The sequence below is a fragment of the Strongylocentrotus purpuratus genome, unplaced genomic scaffold (assembly GCF_000002235.5).
Source record: "Strongylocentrotus purpuratus isolate Spur 01 unplaced genomic scaffold, Spur_5.0 spur5_scaffold_13, whole genome shotgun sequence".
Classification (NCBI taxonomy): Eukaryota; Metazoa; Echinodermata; class Echinoidea; order Camarodonta; family Strongylocentrotidae; genus Strongylocentrotus; species Strongylocentrotus purpuratus.
The window spans coordinates 12,013,622-12,033,733 of NW_022145598.1; positions in this window are offsets into that span (position 1 = coordinate 12,013,622).

Genomic DNA, 20,112 nt, shown 5'->3' on the forward strand with positions numbered 1-20,112 from the left:
CATCTATAGAGTTTACAATCAATATGAGAAAGATATGTTGAGGGGAAAAAGAAAGAAAATTGAACTCATTTAGTTATTCGGTAAAGCAAGTTTTAAACAAGACTTTACGGAGATGTAAAATGTCTTAAATGTGTAACTTTCTCAGCACTACCATCAAACCTGAATTTACAAATTGGTTTTGCGTAGGGCGCTAAATTGACCAAGTCATATTTACATCATATAGTCACTAAGTTCTCAAACCATAGTCGTATTAGAATCAGAGGCGGCGCTCCCAGGGGGTAGGGGGCAGAGTGCCCCCACGTTTTCAAGTACCCCAACAGTGCCCCTTTTTACAAAGGAAAATGCCCCTTTTACTTTGTAAGAAGTGCCCCTTCTTACAAAGGAAAAGTGCCCGGTTTACTTTGACAAGTGCCCCTATTATTTTTTTAAGTGCCCTTCCTGCTCTATACCTCTGATAAGTGCCCCTTTTATTTTGACACGTACCCCTTCTGCTTTGACAAGTTCTCTTTTCCTTTGTAAAAATTGCCCCTTCCCCTCATGATAAGTGCTCTTTCATCTGTTATAAATGCCACTTTTATTTTGACACGATTCCCTTTTCCTTCCTAATAAATGTTTTTTCCCCTTCTTATAAGTGCCCCTTCCCCTTCTAATAATTACCCCTTTTCATCTTTGATAAGTGCCCCGTTTATCTTAACATGTGCCTCGTTTTCTTTTTAATAAAAGCCACTTCCCCTTCTCATAAAAGCCCCCTTTCACCTCCGATAAATGCCCCTATTAAAATCTGATCGGCGCCCCTTTTTGTTCAACAAATGCATATTTCCCTATATCATTAGTGCCCCTTTTTAATTCTCATAAGTGCCTCTTTTCAAGCATGGCCAGTGCCCCTTTTCAGATGCGATAAGTGCCCCTTTTAACAAAATTATGTGCCCCATTTTCCCTTCTTATAAGGAACCTATCCCTTTTCATAAATGGTCCTTTTCACTTCGTAAAAATGCCCCTATCAAAATCTGATGGGTGTCTCTATTCCGTCGACAAATGCCCATTTCCCATGTTCATAGAATCCCTTTTCATCCCTGGTGCGCCTGCCTCTTTCTTTAGATGTAATAAGTGCCCCATTTTCAACTCTGATAAATAGCCTTTTTTTACACGTGCTCCTTTTCTTTTATAATTGGTGTCCTAACCCTTTCGATTAGTGTTCCCTTTTCCTCTCACCATTAAACGTGCACCTATTTTCAAGCGACTAAGAACAATTTCTTCCGTTATGAGAATGTGCTTATAATCCGCCGCCTCTGATTAGAATACGTTATGTGTTTATGTGAATGCAATTATAGTGATAAGTTAATGAACGATTTGTGATCTTCCACTCCTATATTTGATGATCTTTAAATGACTGTGTTCATCTTACAACACAAAACAAGCAATTTATTACAAATACAGTCAAACCTGAGAGCCCCCAAGGAAATATTGACCACTCAGGGACGGGTCCAGGGGGGGGGCACAGGGGGCACAGGGGGCACGTGCCCTCCCCCCGCCCCAACAAAAAATATGTTAAAATCAGCACTAAATTTGACAAAAATGCACTGAAAAACAGGGGTGTGACCCCCCCCCCCCCCCCCCACCCAGCCCAAACAATTCATGAATTTGTTTTATCAAAAAAATAATAATAAAAAATATATATATGTATATATCTATATATATACCAATGGCTGACCTAAACAGATGACCTGTCAAATTTACAAATTTCGTGACCCCCCCCCCCCCCTCCCCCCCAAAAAGTACCCTCTTACTAGGGTGATCACACTACCTGTGTACAAAGTCTGCCCCATGCACACACTCACACACAACAGCAGTCAGTTGGTAGTAATAGCAATTTTCGTAAATATATTTAAAAAAAAAAAAAAAAAAAAAATCAATTTTTATTTTACATATCTTCCAAGCATACCTTTGACTACAATTCTGTGTAGTTTCATTGTTATAGGCATGTGGGAAAAATGTTAAATTATTGATTAGAATATTTTCTTCTTAGCCTTGTGTGACATGGCCCGCTAATCGCTTCTGCGTGGTGAAAATGCACCTCAATGTATAAAACTTCCCTACAAAAATGCAATATCTTCATGTGTTTCACTCATTGAATCAATTTGTTGTTTACATTCAAGGTAGCCACAAATGTACTTGGATCACCAAAACTTTGTTTTTCTCTAAAATTCAGTCATTGTGGAATGTTATGGCCTGTTGAATGGTTTCTCGGAAAATCGTCATAAATCCTCGAAAAATATACTGTAATGTAGCTAAAAGTCTGCAAATTCTTATTATTTGATCTGTTTTTTCTGAATAATTTGTGAAACATATGAGGAAATAGCTGTAACGGTGATTCAAGTAATTTCCATCGCCATATTTTATTGGCATTGCGAAAATATTTGGAATTTAATGTTAATATTTGGTGTAAATATGATCTATAAATATATGATTTAAAAAAATGACAACAAAATGAACAGTTTGACTTATATATAATTAGCTGAAATGACCTAATTTGCATATTTGATGAATATTCATGAAACAAAATTTCTTTAAAAAAATTATTTCCATACCTGTCTGATTTACATAGGTTTCACTGATATATCATGTTCGGTTTTGATTTGATTTCATATGCGCATATTAATTAGGTGGACTTAGTTATTTTCACCACTTTTTCATATCTGCAGATTCGCAAAAATGGCAAAAATGGCTTATTTTGTTTTCTTCTGTTTTCAAAACGGTAATAGATATATGAATTTTCTTTTTTTGTATTTTTTACCACAAAGATGATATTTTGGTGTCTGATAATTTAAATTATTATTCGTGTCCAAGAAAGTGATGAATTAAATTGTTAACTTTGTCGAATTTTGCCTTTTTTGCCAATTTGACCATTTCTGGCAGGTTTTTCGGTAATTTTGCGATATCAAACAAATGGTATAAAATCACAACGCATTGACCGATTTAAATTTTGTTTTTTTGTTTTTTGAAGCTTTCATGAAGCCCGATCATTTGCAATCATCAAATAACATGTGTTTGTTGTACTTATTTTTGGTGTGCTATACCTACTCTTACTGGCTTTATAGTCGTTGCGATTTTTTGGGGACTAAAAAAAAAAAAAGTGTCCTCATGTGCATGTAGATGATTCAACAAGGGTTTGCATCTCCCCCATCCCCTCTTAAACAAAAAACTCTGCGTATGCCTCTTTTTAACTGACACTCCTCACACCTTCCATCAAGACCTTAACAACAACAAAAAACATGCTAGCCCTCTTATCTTGCCCTGCTCGCTCTCCTCAGGATTTCCTGGCTGTACAAGGGCCCCCCTACCCCCATACCAACAAAAAGTGCACCTCCCTTTGTCTCACTTACCTGCACATCTTTCACCACGGTAGCCACCTAAACAGAGACAAGTAAATCCTGTGTCCGTCTCCTTGCAATTGCCTCCATTCAAACAAGGGTTTGAGCGGCAGGCTTGTGAAAAAAATAACACAGGGGGAAAAACATGGATAAGAAAAGTGAAAAACCAAAGGTCTAATACATACTCACATGTACAAAACAGTGATGTATAATGGTACAGTAGTAACAGTGGACACGAGGGTTCGTATCCCATCCAATGACTACCCAAAAAAGCCAGAAAAGAAAGAAAGTGATAGAGAGAGGGTGACAGAAATCAAAACGAACACGCCTGAACCATAAAATCCACTTAATCACTAACCTTGTAAATTCTTATTTCATATTTAGAGTTAAACCTATGCCAACCCCCCAACCCCCCCCCCCCCCCAAAAAAAAAAAAAAAAAAAAAAAAATTCGAATTGACTAATGACGCACCATAATGGTTTCCGACACAGCCAATTCAGAATGTCTGTCATCAGTCGTGCGTCATTTATTGATCTTTTTTGTTGTCTTACATATCATTTGAAAGAATAAACAAGAAATATAGAAATTAGTACTAATATTACAAAAGTAATGGGTTACTAATTTAACGGTTAATGATAATAATAATATTGGATTCTTATATAGCGCACGTATCGACCTTGCAAGGTCCTCAAGGCGCTCCAACATTACCCGGCTATGCTAGGCTGCCGATTTCGACGCTCACAGCATTTAAAGGAATTCCTTCCTACCGGTACCCATTAAACACCTGGGTGGAGAGTGACAAATGTAGATCAATGTCTTGCCAAAGGACATTAGTGCCGTGTCGGGACTCGAACCGTGGACCTTGTGATCGACGGTCCGGCGACGTATCCACTCATCCACTTTTTACATTAATTTTGTAGGCGAAATATTTTTCGTTTTTTATTTACATTTGTGGTTGACAAGTTATTAAATTTGTTTTTATTTTTGCACTTGCGGGTGAAATGTTTTCACTTTTGTCATTTGTGGTAACTTTATAATTTTTTGTAGTGGAATTTTACATTTGTGGGCTCTACAGCCACCCCCACAAAAAGGGGATTTTCGTCTAGAACAGAGCCTGAGTGGAGTACCTACAGGGCGGAACAGCGGACACGTGCCCCCTTAGTAAAAAGGCAGAAGAGAAAAGAAGGGGGAGAAGGAAGGGTGAAAGGAAACAAGAGAAAGGAGAGGGAAACGAGTAAAGAGTAGAATAACCCACCATACGCTCACCATAACTATTGATGACATCACATTGCTCTTAATCCACCGAGTAAATTGGGTGCACCCCCTCACTCTATGATGCCAATGCCCCCTTCAATATCTCGACCCACGCTACGTCACTTGATGCCTTATTAGGCAAAGGACAGAGATCGTATTTGTAACTCATCAAAGACATTTTTTTATTTATTTTTATTAAGTTTATAATGTATTTGCATGCACTGTAACACACAACAGAACGCTTCCGTTCCCGTTTATTAAACAGCAGACCTGATAGATTATGTTGTTTCATTAACTTAAATTAACATGTTAATCAGCTAAGAGTGGCAATTCATTACTGCGGTCCGTAAGATTTTATTTTAAGCCAAACAACCGTCTCCCATAGGAAAGAAATGAGCCTGCCGCATACTCCTGCGGCAGACTTGCCGCAGATCTGCAGCAGACCTGCCGCAGACAGTCATCTTTTTCACATGCAAATTAGTTTTGCCGCAGACTTGCCGCAGACTTGCCGCATACTCTTTCAGTATGATGAAGAGTCTGCGGCAGGTCTGCCGCAGACTTGCTGCAGACTTGCCGCATACTCTTTCAGTATGATGAAGAGTCTGCGGCAGGTCTGCCGCAGACTTGCTGCAGACTTGCCGCATACTCTTTCAGTATGATGAAGAGTCTGCTGCAGACCTGCCGCAGACTCTTCATCATGAATATTCATATCTCATATAGACCTGCTGCAGGCTGCCGCATACTCTTTCATATCCAGTACGTGGCAATAAAGTATGCATGTAGAAGAACCAGTGATAAACTGATTGATACTTCAAAATCGATATTGGCAATATCGATATTACCAATTAGGTAATACCAATATATATCGATATTACCAATTAGGTATATTCTATTCTCAATTGTATTAACTCCATCACATAGATCATTTGAAGTGTATTCAAGAGTAACATTTAAAGTGACACAAGCTCGTACACATATATATATACTAAATATGTATATTGTTTCTTGGTTAGTAATCATATAATCAATATATCTATTGCTAAAACGTGAATGTAATTGTAACATGATCAAACAAAATAATCTATTGGTTAATAATGGCAAAAGGAAAATAGAAATCACAAAAATGATGTGCATTGTCTTAATTTGCTTAACAAATCATGATAAATGTATTTTTCTGTCACACGTGTAAAGTAATAATGAATTTGCATGAGATGATTGGTTTCAATTGGTTTCAATTGGCCCTATTAGACTTTAATGGGATTTCAATTGGACCAATCTGCCCCATCAGACTTTAAAAGGTTTTCAATTGGTTTCAATTGGACCAATTGAAGTCCAACTTCAGGCCAATTGGGATCCCATTAAAGTCTAATGGGGCATAGGCCAATGGGGCCAATGGGCCCAATTAATTGGTCCAATAGGGACAATCTGGACCAATTGAAACCATCTGAAGTCCTATTAAAGTCCCATTGAAACCTGTTAAAACCTATTGAGACCAATTGAAACCAATTGAAAATTCAATTGGTGTTTAATTGGTTTCAATTGGATTTTCGTCTTGGGTATAGTTACAACAAAAAAGTGAGTTAGTGGGGCTGAAGATAAGATCACATATGGCACAACAAAAAAGTTTGAAACTGTCCGTTAATTCGTCAGTCTCCTCTTATGTAATAAATTCTTCTTATGGTACCAGTTGAACTTGAAGCAAATTGTTTGGTTTGACAGAAGCTAAAAAGACAATTAACAGTGCTAATTAACACAGGAATTTACAAGATCATGGGCTCAGCCTGCATATGGTACTGCATGTCCTACAAAATGGCCGCCTATAGCCTTGCTTCAGACTGTATAATTTCCCACTTTTCTGTGGTAGACCTGCCGCAGACTGTTCCTGTGGCGTACTGGTATGCGGCAAGTCTGGAGCAAAGTTTTGCCCTGCCGCAGACCGTTCCTGTGGCATACAAGTATGCGGCAAGTCTGGAGCAAAGTTTTATCCTGCCGCAGATTTGCCGCAGACTGTTCCTGTGGCATACTAGTATGCGGCAAGTCTGGAGCAAAGTTTCATCCTGCCGCAGATCTGCCGCAGACTGTTCCTGTGGCATACTAGTATGCGGCAAGTCTGGAGCAAAGTTTCATCCTCCCGCAGATCTGCCACAGACTGTTCCTGTGGCATACTGGTATGCGGCAAGTCTGGAGCAAAGTTTCATCCTCCCGCAGATCTGCCGCAGACTGTTCCTGTGGCATACTGGTATGCGGCAAGTCTGCAGCGAAATTTCATCCTGCCGCAGATCTGCCGCAGACTATTCCTGTGGCATACTGGTATGCGGCAAGTCTGCAGCAAAATTTCTTTCTGCCGCATACTTCGGCATACTCTTTGCCGCAGACTAAAAGTCTGCCGCAGATCTGCGGCAGGTCTGCGGCAGGTTTGCGGCATACTTTTCACTTTCCTATGGGCTACGTTGCCACAAAAGTATAAAATATTTTGTTTTCTTCTTCTGGTTTTGCATGGATTGCTTTTAGACCATTTTTCCTATATGGACTTGATAGAGCCCTCTTTTTATCGTTGAACTTAACAGGGTTGTATATTACAGGTACTTCGTCCCATTTGCAGCCCAACAAATGAAAAGGTTAAATTCCAACGGTATTTGAAGGACAATACTAATTTAGAACTTCCCTCAAAACGAAAGGGCTTGGAAATGGCTTTTAGTAGGAAAATAACGAACATAAGTTGTCGAATAGACTTATAACTGATTGCAATTACCTAAATAATAGTCTGATTTTCAGACCCATTTACCGAATGGTCGTACGTTTTGTGCTGCACAAAGATTCAATCAGTTCAATTTTGGCCATTACAAGTAGTTGGCTATTGATGTAGACAAATGCTCATGTACCTGTTACACCTCATTTTATGTATGTTATTACCAAAGAAGAAAAAAATGTCAGTCAGTCAGTCACTCAAAAGTGTCTGACAGTGAAGTCTGGAAGGTAAACGGGTTTCCTTGCATACTTTGAATACTAGAACACTGCTAACGTTTAAATGTCACATAAAGAACATACATGACATATTCATAGTTCCTGCAAAGATCTACAGAATTCGATGTTGGCTGCAAATGGGACATAGTATCTTTAAGAAGATAGATATATATATTTATTTTTTTAAAGCTAGATCATATTATATCTGACGACTAAATTAAAATTAGCTTTGTCGCTTTTCATTAAACTTCATAATAACGTATGGCTCAGTGGTAAAGCAGTGGTCTCGTAAGCGTTTGGGGTTTGGGGTTCGTGCCCTATGGTAAAACTTTAAAGGGAGTGGGTCGTCACTTTCCATTGCAAAGGCCATAATTCGCTGGAACCACACTTGGTGGAAATACAATTAATGTGTTTTATACAAGTCTGCACACAGCGAACCCGTAGGTCTATCAAGAAATAACCATTCGTCTCTCGGAGAGTCTTCGGGTGAGGGAAAAGTGAGATAATGACTCTATCTTGTGGGGAAATTGATGAGCAAATACAAAGCATTACATAAGTCATGTTGGTCATAAAACTGAAGGCTAATCCTGGTGATTGACAAAGCCTGTTATAGGGTAAACACCTGAACGATGTCGAATTCCCCATGAGAGTCGACTCCTATGCGTTTTTAACCCTCATTAGCCTATACCCAGTCTCTCGGAGGGAACTTAAGGACGTCGGTCCCCTGATTGTTTACTTACAAGCATAAATATGCTTTCTTAGCAGTCAGGTAAAGTAATCCCCACCTATCATCACAATATTGTATAATTGTGGATTTAGCATCTACTGAATCAGGGGGAATATCATCCAAAAAATATCACATGGGGTTCAGCTTTAAACAGAGTGTCTCTGTACAAAAAGAAGCACACGTTTTTTCGGTAAATTACTTACGAATTCCAAGTAATTTTCAAGAGCTTGTACTTCACCAGAAGCTCATTTCCTCTTCGTTTTTATGGCATCAGAACAAAAATCACTCATTACCGATTTTAGACAGTCTCAAGTAAAAGTGTAAGAAACCCAATAATTGTCCAGAATAAGTGATTTCCTGCTACATTTTGGTTCATTTTGCTTTTAATGGAATTAATTATCAATGGAAATACACCTATTCCACATAATCATATAGGAAGAATCACACTGGGACACGCAGGCACAAATTGTCATGGGTATGGCAAAAGTGCATTGGTTAAACTGCCTCATGTCATTTCCTAAAAAAAAATGGCATGTTCCTAACCAATTGCAAATTATGCTACCTGCTCATTGATGCGTGATCCTTCCATGCTGATTTCGGTATCCTATGAACTGATGGGTATGGTTAACAAATATTATGTTTACGTCATCATTGATTGAGCCTTCAAGCTTAATAAATGTCCCTTTTTCATGTAAACAACTAGTGTATAGGTGTCACAAGGCCCCTTCAAAAACAATTCAACTTTAAGTTCGAAACAATGTTAAATTCAGTTTTCTTCAATAAAACGAATTCATAGTACTAATATAGACTAGCAAGTCAACTGTTACTTGATAATTGCAATTACACGTTTCTTGTATTTAAGTTTATATGTTTAAGTTTAGGTTTATATAATTGTGTGGAAAATACATTTTTAAAAGTTGGAAGAAAAAAAAATTTGAAGAAGCTTTTGAAAATGGCATGGCACGAAAAAACAAAACCAGAAGGCAAAAGGTCCAAATCTTTGGTGATATCGGAAATATTTATTGTTTATTCCGGAGCCTCTTCAGCATTGATGCAATTCTGTATTGGAGCCCTTTAATTATTCTACAGTTGTCGATTGTGAAAGATTACCCATTTACAACTGGGAGGAGAGGGACAAGTATGTCTTGCCAAAGCACATTTTAGTACCAAGCTGTGATTCGAACCCTCTACCGTTGGACTGAGAGTAAATAGAATAAATCTCTATCATTATCACCGTAGTGAATATAAAATTGTAATTATATTTAATGAATGACATTTTCTGTACTAATATGCCTGGTCACGTTAGTAGGGCAATCCACAAGTTCTGATCGGTGTCATAACAAAAATATTGTTTTTTTTAGTGCCATATAGATATGAATTGACACAAATGCATTTTTTCGGCTCCAGCGTTATGTTTCGGTTACATGTCGTTTTTTCCGAAGGGAGTGTCGTGATCAAGTGGTTTAAGGCGCTTGACCGGAGATGCGAAGGTCGAGGGTTCGAATCCCGACACCGGCACTAATATCCTTTGGCAAGATATTAACCTGCACTTGCTACTCTCCACCCAGGTGTTAAATGGGTACCCGGTAGAATGCGACCGTCATTGTTGGTCAAACAATTTTTGAGCGTCATGTAACGCCTGGCTGGAATTCTCCCCAGGGAATGGAGATTGTGCACACGTTGTGTGCGGGCAAGCACTGAATTCAATGACCGGGGTAATAGTATATTTGTAAAGCGCTTAGAGACATTTGTATTAAGCGCTATTTAAAAATTAAATATTATTATTATTATTATTTGTAATTCCGATAGTTCGTTTATTCCGGATGTTTATAATTCCGGTAATGAGGTACAACAGAAGTCAACAGTGCATCGTTTTGGGGAATTATGAACCTTCCGAATACCGATGATTTTTAATTCCCAGAATTACACACATTTTCAGAATAGTGAACCCCTTTTCACCTTTGGAATGATGAACATTCGGATATAAAACGAACCTCCGGAATATTGCAGCAAATGTTCTAAATCATGAACCCTCTTTCAACCATGTGATTATGAACCCCTGATATGGAGAAGTTCGTTTTTCGGAAGTATGAAACTTTGAAGTTATGAACCTTCGGAAAAACGAGGTCTCCCCCTTTTTTCATGCCACCTCATTTCGCAGAGTTTGCATGTAAATACTACCTGGTTCTGTGCAATAATAACGCCGTACATCATCAGGAATTCGCAGGTTTGCTGGGAGGTCGGATATTAACCACTTTTGATCGGGTTGCACGAGTTTCGGGACGAACTGTACAGTCTCACCGCTCTCCAGAGTGATTAAACGACATATCACGGTCACATGAGGACAAACGTCATCTACGCCATGTAATGCTGCAATGAAAGTGAGTTAAAGAATGAATACATTGATAGATATATATAGATGTAGATGCTAATGAAAAATATTTAAATAAATAAATAAACAAATATATAGACAAATGCACATTTGAATAAAATCCTCTTGATGAAGAACCAATAAATTCAATTTTGAAAAGGCCTTCGATTGTATATCTCCCAAGTTTCTAATCAATGTCCTTGACTTTTTTCATTTTGGGCCATCGCTAAAAAATGGATTCATCTATGTTATCAAAATGCTTCTTCTTGTGTGACAGTAAATGGTTTTTGCACAGAAAGATTTACTATAGGACAAGGGTGTCGTCAAGGAGACCCATTATCTCCCTACTTGTTAGCGAAATATTAGGAATTTTGATTAGACATTCCAATGATTTAATTGGCTTGCATCTACAGGGGAAAAATAGTAAACTACTACAATACGCAGATGACACCATTTTGACATTTAACGGTACAAAAGAAGATTTACAGAGCTCACTGAAAATATTGGGTGATTTTAAAGAAATGTCAAACCTAAAGATCAATATTACAAAAACTCATGTGATATGGATTTGGAAAAATAGAGCCTGCAAAAACAGCTAATGCCAGAGCTCAAATTAAAATTGGGTATCAGAAGGTTATTCGAGATATTTAGGAATAGATTTTTTCGATTAACTTATTCGAGTTGGTAAATCATAAATATACTGAAAAATTAAAGATATAAAACACCAAATTATTTCATGGTCTAAACGAAACTTAACTGTCCTCGGAAGAAAAGTACTAATTTTTTCATAAATGTTTGTTTTTATCTGCCACAAAAGTTTTCGGCCGTGATGATTATTATCTGTGCCAAGCCATTATGTATGGAAATTATTTCATTAATTATTTATATATGATATATGGATATACTGTATATGATGGAATTTGTTTTGAAAATAAAGAACCCTGTGGAAGGGGAAAAAATATTTTAACAAATTTTAAAAAATTCCAATAAACAGAAGGAGCAACATTTAAATTTGGTTTCCAGCATTGTTCCCAAATGCTTGTTTACCATCAGAGGATAAGTTCCAAATGTTACATATTTAAAACGTTAGGATTGCAGCTCTCGGAAAATGAAACATAAACAAATTAACTAAATGATATGTAAGCGATACGGTACACAAACATTACATTTGGCACGTTAAACCATCCCTATAGTCCTATACTATTGCCTAATAAGATTCCTACTCGTTAGGGCCTGAGACTGATGCTCATTTGTGCACATAGAACCTTAGATTTTATTCTACTCTCAGCCTTCAATAATCCATCAATTAACAAGTCATTCCTTGTCTCAGGTATTCATATTGATACTGAATAAACTCATAACGCTTCCGAAACTATTCATGTATTTTCCAATAGTCATCTGCATCACTTCAATCCAAAACTTACTTTTTCAGCAAACTTACTGAGCTTGAAAACATCTTCAGCAACTTATATTCCAAACTCCTTACAATATTTCTAGAACTAGTAAGAAGTCTTAGGCTGCACTCATTATATAGCACTAGTACACTTACAAACGATATAATGAGATCCTCTTACTGGATTCTCATTTCGCTACCTTTCCTTAACCAATATTGAAATGTAACTATGTAACCTATTATTACTGCTACTTTTGTTTGATAATTATCTGGATCTTAACGGACTCTATTTTCCCTAAAAAAAGAATGTTGATCCAGGTTTGATGAACTACTATCCAAGGTCTGCCTTGAATATTCATCTAGATGGTCAACAAAATCTCAAAATTGTTATTAAGTTTTGACTACTTGGTGGTGTTTATCTAACCAATACTGAAACACACAGTCTGTAATCTGAACTGATAGCGCTTTATGAGAAGATTACCATTATGCAATAATATTAATATTAAAATACCCTACTTTACAATTTTATTATATACTAGCTACGGATTAAATCCACTTGATTGATGCGAGATTTTTTGTTATCTCTTTATGCGAGTCAATCTCATGACGTTATCAAACATTAATCTGGCGCTCAAGGGGGGGGGGGGGGTGCAAATTTTTAAATTTTCGAGGACAACAAACAAAAATGTGCTCACTCCTCCCCCCCCCCCCCCCCCCCCCCCCACTGACCGACTTTTCAAATTTTCGGGAGCAAAAGAAAAAAAAGTTGGGCCCCCTCCCCTGAGAAATCCTGGATCCGCACCTGCCCCTGTATTATCCCTGATACGATCTTTGCTATATCCCTCATGTATAGTTTTTTGCATTGGGATTGTACAGAGCACGAACAAGGGATAGTTTCGCTATTGATTTTGAGAGAGTGAGAACATTTACTATTTTGAGTAGTATAGTAAATTCCGGAATCCACTTTTTCCACCGATCACCGATATTTCTGCGTTCGATATCTAAATTTCTTCAAATTTTTGGAGTGCAACGAGCGCGCAAGCTAAATCCCCCGCCTTAAGTTTCTTCAGCCGGTATGATGTGCATAGCCATCGGGAGAGTTCCGGCACGGCGTGCGCGTAGGCTAGGATCGCGCATTGAGAAAATCAGCTGAAAAAACTTAGTTCGACAAAATGGCTGCTTCCAGTAGTGACCGTGGTGAAATGGCTGCAGACTATCCCCGTTTTCACCTGTTAGATGTGGATGAATTGTTGAAATTTAACGAAGGAAGTTAAAGCAAAAACACGAAGAAACAGATCAAGTACGGACTTTCTGTCTTTCGGGATTTTTGTAAGGAAATAAAAGCCGATTTTGATGATGATCTTGTGGATAACGAAGCCCTAGACCTTCTTCTCTCGCAGTTCTACGCTGGAGCTCGGAATCAAAACGGTGAATACTACAGCAAGAAAACGATGCAGGCTTTGCGATTTAGCCTTCAAAGGCATTTCTTGACGTCAAGAAATGTGGACATTACCAAAGAGGATTCGTTTTCGAGAAGTGGGGAAACGTTCAAAGCTGTTGTGAAAAATCTAAAAGCAACAGGAAAAGCTGCTGTGAAACATCACCCTGCGATTCCGAAGGATGACATGACGATGATTCTGCAAAGTCTAGATTCATCCTCTGCCGATGGTCTCCAAAAGAAGGTTTTCCTTGACACCATGCTGTATTTTGCTAATAGAGGTATGGAGAATTTGAGGAACATGACTCCAGGAGATTTTGTTCTCCATGAAGCTGACAGAAATGACGGTGAGTACTTTACACTCCATGACATGCATACCAAAAATCATGCAGATGATGATGATGAGAGCCAGGCAGGACAGATGTGTTCCTTGCCGGGGAATCCACTTTGCCCTGTAACCAGCCTCAAAATGTATCTGTCCAAACTGAATACTGACTGTAAATGGATGTGGCAGAGGCCGAAATCAAAAGCAAAAGTAACTGATTCTTCGTGGTATGCAAATGCACCGCTTGGAACCAATACATTGGGCTCAATGCTGAAGAAAATCTGCCAAGAAACAGGCTGCAAAATCTACACAAATCACTCCCTGCGAGCTACTAGCATCTCACTTCTGGACGAGGCAGGATATCCATCCCGAGACATAATGACCACCTGGTGTAATGACGCTGTCTGGCCATAAAGCTGAAAGTTCTATAAAGAACTACGCACGCACAAGTGAAGCCAAGAAAAAGATGATGTCAGAAACATTGTCAGAAATCTACCCCACAAACCCGAAGACCAGTGCCAGTGCAAATATTGAGGAACAACCATCTAGATCTACATCTAAGATAACTGTCACTGAGGACATGAATACTGAGCCTGAGACTGAAAACGTGCCACCATTAGGCCTAACTGATAGCCAGCTGAAGCGGATCAAATACCCGATCAATTTCCATTCAATCCACAAGCCACCACAACGGTCACTACTGGGAGCACCACTACCAGAGCCTCCTACACGATGAACGTCATTAGAGATCGACGGCCAGAATATCATTTTCATGGCTGTACGGTCAATATTTTCAACAAGTAAAACAAAGATGAAAAGCCATCCATGTACATTGTAAATACGTTCGTGTTTTTGCTTTGACTTTGAGACTTTATTTTGAATTGTTCGACGCTGTTTTATCTACTTCATGACTTCGAAGTTCTGACATTTAAAAACTTGTTTTTGTGAAATTCACTTGACTTGGATGAATCTTGATTTATCTGGAAACTTTAATAAAGGAGAAGGAATTTTAATCTGGTGAGTCATTCACCTTTTCTTTCCTTTTTATTTAATTTAGACCTATAGTCTAGTTCTAGAATCTAGATCTATGCTGCTGAATGCTCCCAGTACAAGTTTCTTCCTACTAATAAATAGTAATAGTGAGATGCTAATGTCTCATGAGGGATATAAAACAGATATACAAATGTCTTTCTCGGGTTTAGCAAACTATGAGCTAATTCAGAGGCATAAATATAGTAACTTCCCCTCGAGGCAAATTTATATCAAATTTACTATACCCTCGGCAAGCCTCGGGTATAGTAAATTTGATATAAATTTGCTCTCGGGAAAGTTACTATTTATGCCTCTTCATTGGCTAATAGTTTTTGCTAGACCCTCGAAAGGTATTGTGTATTTGTATACTAACTATTGCAGTGTTTTGTTATTGATCACTAATCTTATGCTATGGTCACATTACCAAAAAGTAGACTGCTCGGCGGCCGAGCGGCGAGTTTTTAACCAATTCTGCCAGGCGGCTGCCCGGCCACCGAGCGGCGACCGCCCAGGCACCGCTCGTTTTTAGGGCATCGCTCGGTCGCCGCTAAAGTTTTAGCGCGGAGTTAAAATTTGGGCGGCGCCTGCTCACTTTTCACTCGCCGCCCAAAATACGCTCGGTGCCTGGGCGGTCGCCGCCCGGGCACCGACCTAATCGCTGGGCGATGCCTAATTCCAGCAGCGACCGAGCAGGCTACTGATCGGTCGGTCGCTGCTCTGATTTGTGACCATAGCTTAAGGCCCAAAATGTAATGGAGGAGTTCAATTTAATGCAATCACATTCCGTGATCTTTATTGACCACTACGTATAATTTGACTTTTTAATACACAGTCTGAAACTGAATCAATAGTGCGTGCTTGGTGATTACAAACAGATGCGATATATTTGCTCACCGATACATTCCTTTTTACTATTCATCACAATGGCAACCGATGTATGCTTTTATCACTATTCATAGTTCGGAACTAGCCGAACTAATACCCTGTTGTAAGCAATTTTATACTCTGCATTAGCCTGCAATATTTTCGAAATCCTTTAACAACACTATTTGCATATGAAGCGAATAGTTACATGTACTAATTTTATGCACTGACTTTCGTGAACTTAAATTCCCTATCTACACACCTGGGAATACTTTTGCGGTGGGCCAGTTCATGAGTTGAAGATGACAAGTTCAACCATAAATGAAAACACAAGAAGCTCGGAATTACAGTTGAAGTCCACTTTATTCAATATATATATCAGCCGAAGCTTCAATCGTTGCAAACGAAGAGTATTATTATTATATGAACATTGGAAATAAGCTGCTTCTCTCAGAGGCTGGGCGGCCATATTGACAGTAAATTAGCAGCACATCCTAAACATGTTACCGGAATGAAATAAACTCTCAAATAATATCTACTCTCAAATAATATGAACTAAACTACTGACTTCAAAATCCCGCACCTCGCATTTAAATACCGCGGCACCCGATGAGGCTTAGATATTACATGACATTGCCAGCCAACCAGGAGGACTCTTACGAAGCCAACCAATTACAAGACGGGATATATCAAATTACCCTTTAGGTCATCCGACCAATTAAGAGAGGAGTTATACCTTTAATTAATTATAACCAATGACAAAGCATCATAGATACGAGTGATTTAAACTGGTCACCGACAGAAATGGGAGGAGTCTATCTCTTCGCGAGAATGTCGCGTCCCCAGAAAAACAGTCTATTGTCTAACGTGTTATTGGAAATGAACACCTGTACATCTTGATCAGGAATTCATTTCCAACGTGCTTTTCGAAATGAACACTTTAATCTAATGCAAGAATTCAAACCCAGGGGTTGTTTACCCATTCCCGGCATACTATTGGAAACATAATAATGCAATTTAACTTTTAGGTGAATACAATTAATCAACCCAGCCCGGCTCTTATATGGCTCTAGCGCCCCCTTTAGCCCAAATGAGCGTAGTACTACACTTTCATTACATTTTCCTCCCTTGCAGTTTGTTTGTTTGTTTGAATGACAATGATGTGAACTACTGTTTTTTAGGGGATGAACCTGTCTTGACCTTTTCATAGTTGTTTTTATACAAACCGCTCTAATGGTTTTCGTGAAATGTTACCGAAAATATAAACATGTGCAGTCGAATGGACCAAAGTACATCTTTATCTTAATTAAATTTAAATGTCTTATGCATAATAAACTATAAGGATCAGTTGTTGTTGTTTATTGTTTGTTCTTACTTTCATTGACCTAACTCTCTTTATTCTCATACTCAGTTTATTTTAATTTTTTCGTATTATTCATACTGTGTTGCTTCATTAATTTTTATCTCTCCTTTCTAGCATCTCTCACTTCTTCTCACTCACCTATGGGGACTCTTCGCGCATTTCAAAACTTGTGCATACATTATCAATTTACGCGATCACCCTTTTCGGACCACCATGGATAGTTCATTTACAGACATATTGCCCTTTGTACATGTTGACGAAAATGACTCTATTTTCTCTGTAGGGCTTCATGATGATGATGACAATGACTTGAGCCTTGACTCAAATATATTTCCTTTTAATGAGGTAAACGACATAGAATTCCAATCACTTACTACAACTGTGCAATGTGATACCAATGCCCCGGACATACACAATCACAATTATGATAACAGTATAGCTGCATTTTTCAATGGAAACCAACCCGGTTTAGAATACAATTTTGATGAAAATGATAATGTACCAAACATAAAAGATCAATATTATACCGAAGATCAATTTGTCGATGAAATGAACACTTTAAAAAATAGATTCTTTATCATGCACTTTAACATCAGAAGCCTGAACAGAAATTTTGAAAAACTTCACATGTTACTCGATAAAATTAGTAACACTGTTTCCGTCGTATGTTTCTCTGAAACTTGGTTAACAGAAAACCAATACCCACTCCTAACACTGCCTGGTTTCACCCTAATTACAAACAGTAGAGGGGGAGGAGTAGCCATGTATATCTCCAAAAGATATAAATTCAAAATTCTCACGGAAATTAATGTTATGTCACCAACGACTGAATCCCTATTTATCGAAATATTAACTCCAGGAAACAAAGAAATAATAATCGGTGTGTTTTATAGACCACCCAATGGTAACTCTAACGACTTTTTGGAAGAATATCAGACTCTAATGGATCAACCTATATAGCATTGGATTTGGAGCTACCCTTTGATTTACATCGTCTACTGCTATTGCTAGCCTCAAATTAATCAAGTGGCTAAATGTAACCTTTATCAGACTCAAAATATAACAAATTTTGTCTCACCTAATATTATGCCGATTACACATTATTAAGAGACGATTTCTTTATATACGACAGCCATGGCATAATTTAGTGTTATGTGGGCGGCCTATGCTACGCTCGTTTACTATATAGCATAGACCTAGGCCTAGTTGTATATTACAAACAAACATGAACAAGTACTTATATGGCGCTCCTGCGCGCTGCGCCGTCGACGATGTATACATACGCGAAGCTTACGCTGCGCTCGCGCTGCATGCATTGTTTTTTAATTCCATTTGATCAAAACCTGAAGCTGCCGGTGCCAATTAAAGCCCTATTTAAGCATCCTCGTAGTATGCTTAAATATAGGGTAGATTTCTTACTTATCTTAGATATCTCGATTGTATTAGAATACGACATGCTATTTAAGCCCTTTTTCTTAGATAAAATCTAAGAATCAAATTTCTTAGCCCCCAATGCTGTTATAGAATACGATTTTGGGCTAAGATTTTTTCTTAGCCGAAATTTAAGAAAAAGTACTTAGATTTCATGCTTAATAAGTTTATTGAATACGGGCCCTGAGCTTTCGGGGGTTTATGGCCCCTTGAAACCCGTGGACCCCACGCTTATACACACTCAACTCGCTGCAATCTAACTGATCCCCCCCCCCCCCCCCCCCCAAAAAAAAAAAAAAAAAATGAAAAACGTTTCTTGGAGCCTGCATGTAATATGCAAGAATGGTGCATGGTGATGCAGATTTTTTTCTGCACCCCCCCCCCCCCCAAAAAAAAAACGATTTTACTCATTACGGAACTGACTGTTTTGCAATGCATAAATACTTCTGTCTTGTTGAAATTGAACTATCAACGTGTAAATGTACAATTCATAACCTTATTTAATGCTTTCTTGTAATTTACTGTAGATATAAGACAATATTAGTCTCCGAACCCCGTACTATAGGTGGGGTTAGCCAACTTTAGCCCACTTTGGTAAGAGCCAGTCTGAACAGAAAGTGGAATAGGCTTAACCCCGTACTATAGGTGGGGCGAAGACCCCCCCCCCCCCCCCCCCTCTTAACCCCACTTATAGTACGGGGTTAAGCAAAATATTGCCAGTGTGAAAACAGTAGTATAGTCGTATAGTTTTATAGCTGTATAGGTGTACAAAATTATGGCATTTCGGCCCGCACGCTGTTGTGTTGACGGGTTCTTCGATGGATAGATAGACGTATGTGTAGTTGTATGGTTGTACGAATATTGGCTAGCTGCTTGGTCTGCCGGTGTGAACCCGAGCTACGAAAGCACGCCGGAAGTCATCGTTCTACACGCGGAAAATTTTATACTCATCCTATTTTGGTGCGATCTGAATCTGAATCGGTACAACTCAACACTCCGGGTTCGTAATAGCGCGCGAAATCTTTGACCGCTCTGACCTCATGACGTCACGCGTCATGGCAACAGGACCTCTCAAAAAAGGGGGTGCTACGATAGACCGCGCTATCTCACTGCGGTGTGGATCCGGCGAATGCCAATGGGCGGACCGTGGGTCGCGCTACAATAGCGCGATCCACGGTCCGCCCACGGTCCCCCCTTGCGGTGTAAACACGCCCTCAGTCAAAGTCCCGGCCGACAGCAGCAGCACTGTGTGTACTGAACGTGTGTTGAATGAAGGCAGCTTGCAACTGAACTGTCAGTCCAATGATTTTCTTGTGAAAACTTTCATTTAAAAAATAATAATCAAAATTCAGTAAACATAGCCGTAATAATCACAAAATAACCTTTGATTTTATACCTCCATTCACGAAAACTATATAAGAATCGCGGCAATCATGATGGAAATAGGACTCTAAGTTTGGACGTCGACGGAAAGCCCGTGTATCTATCTGGCTTGTGCAGCTACTACAAAGCACATCCTATAGCAAGATGCTTTACTCGGGGTAATCCCGAGCCTTTGCCTCGTGCATTTGATACGCAA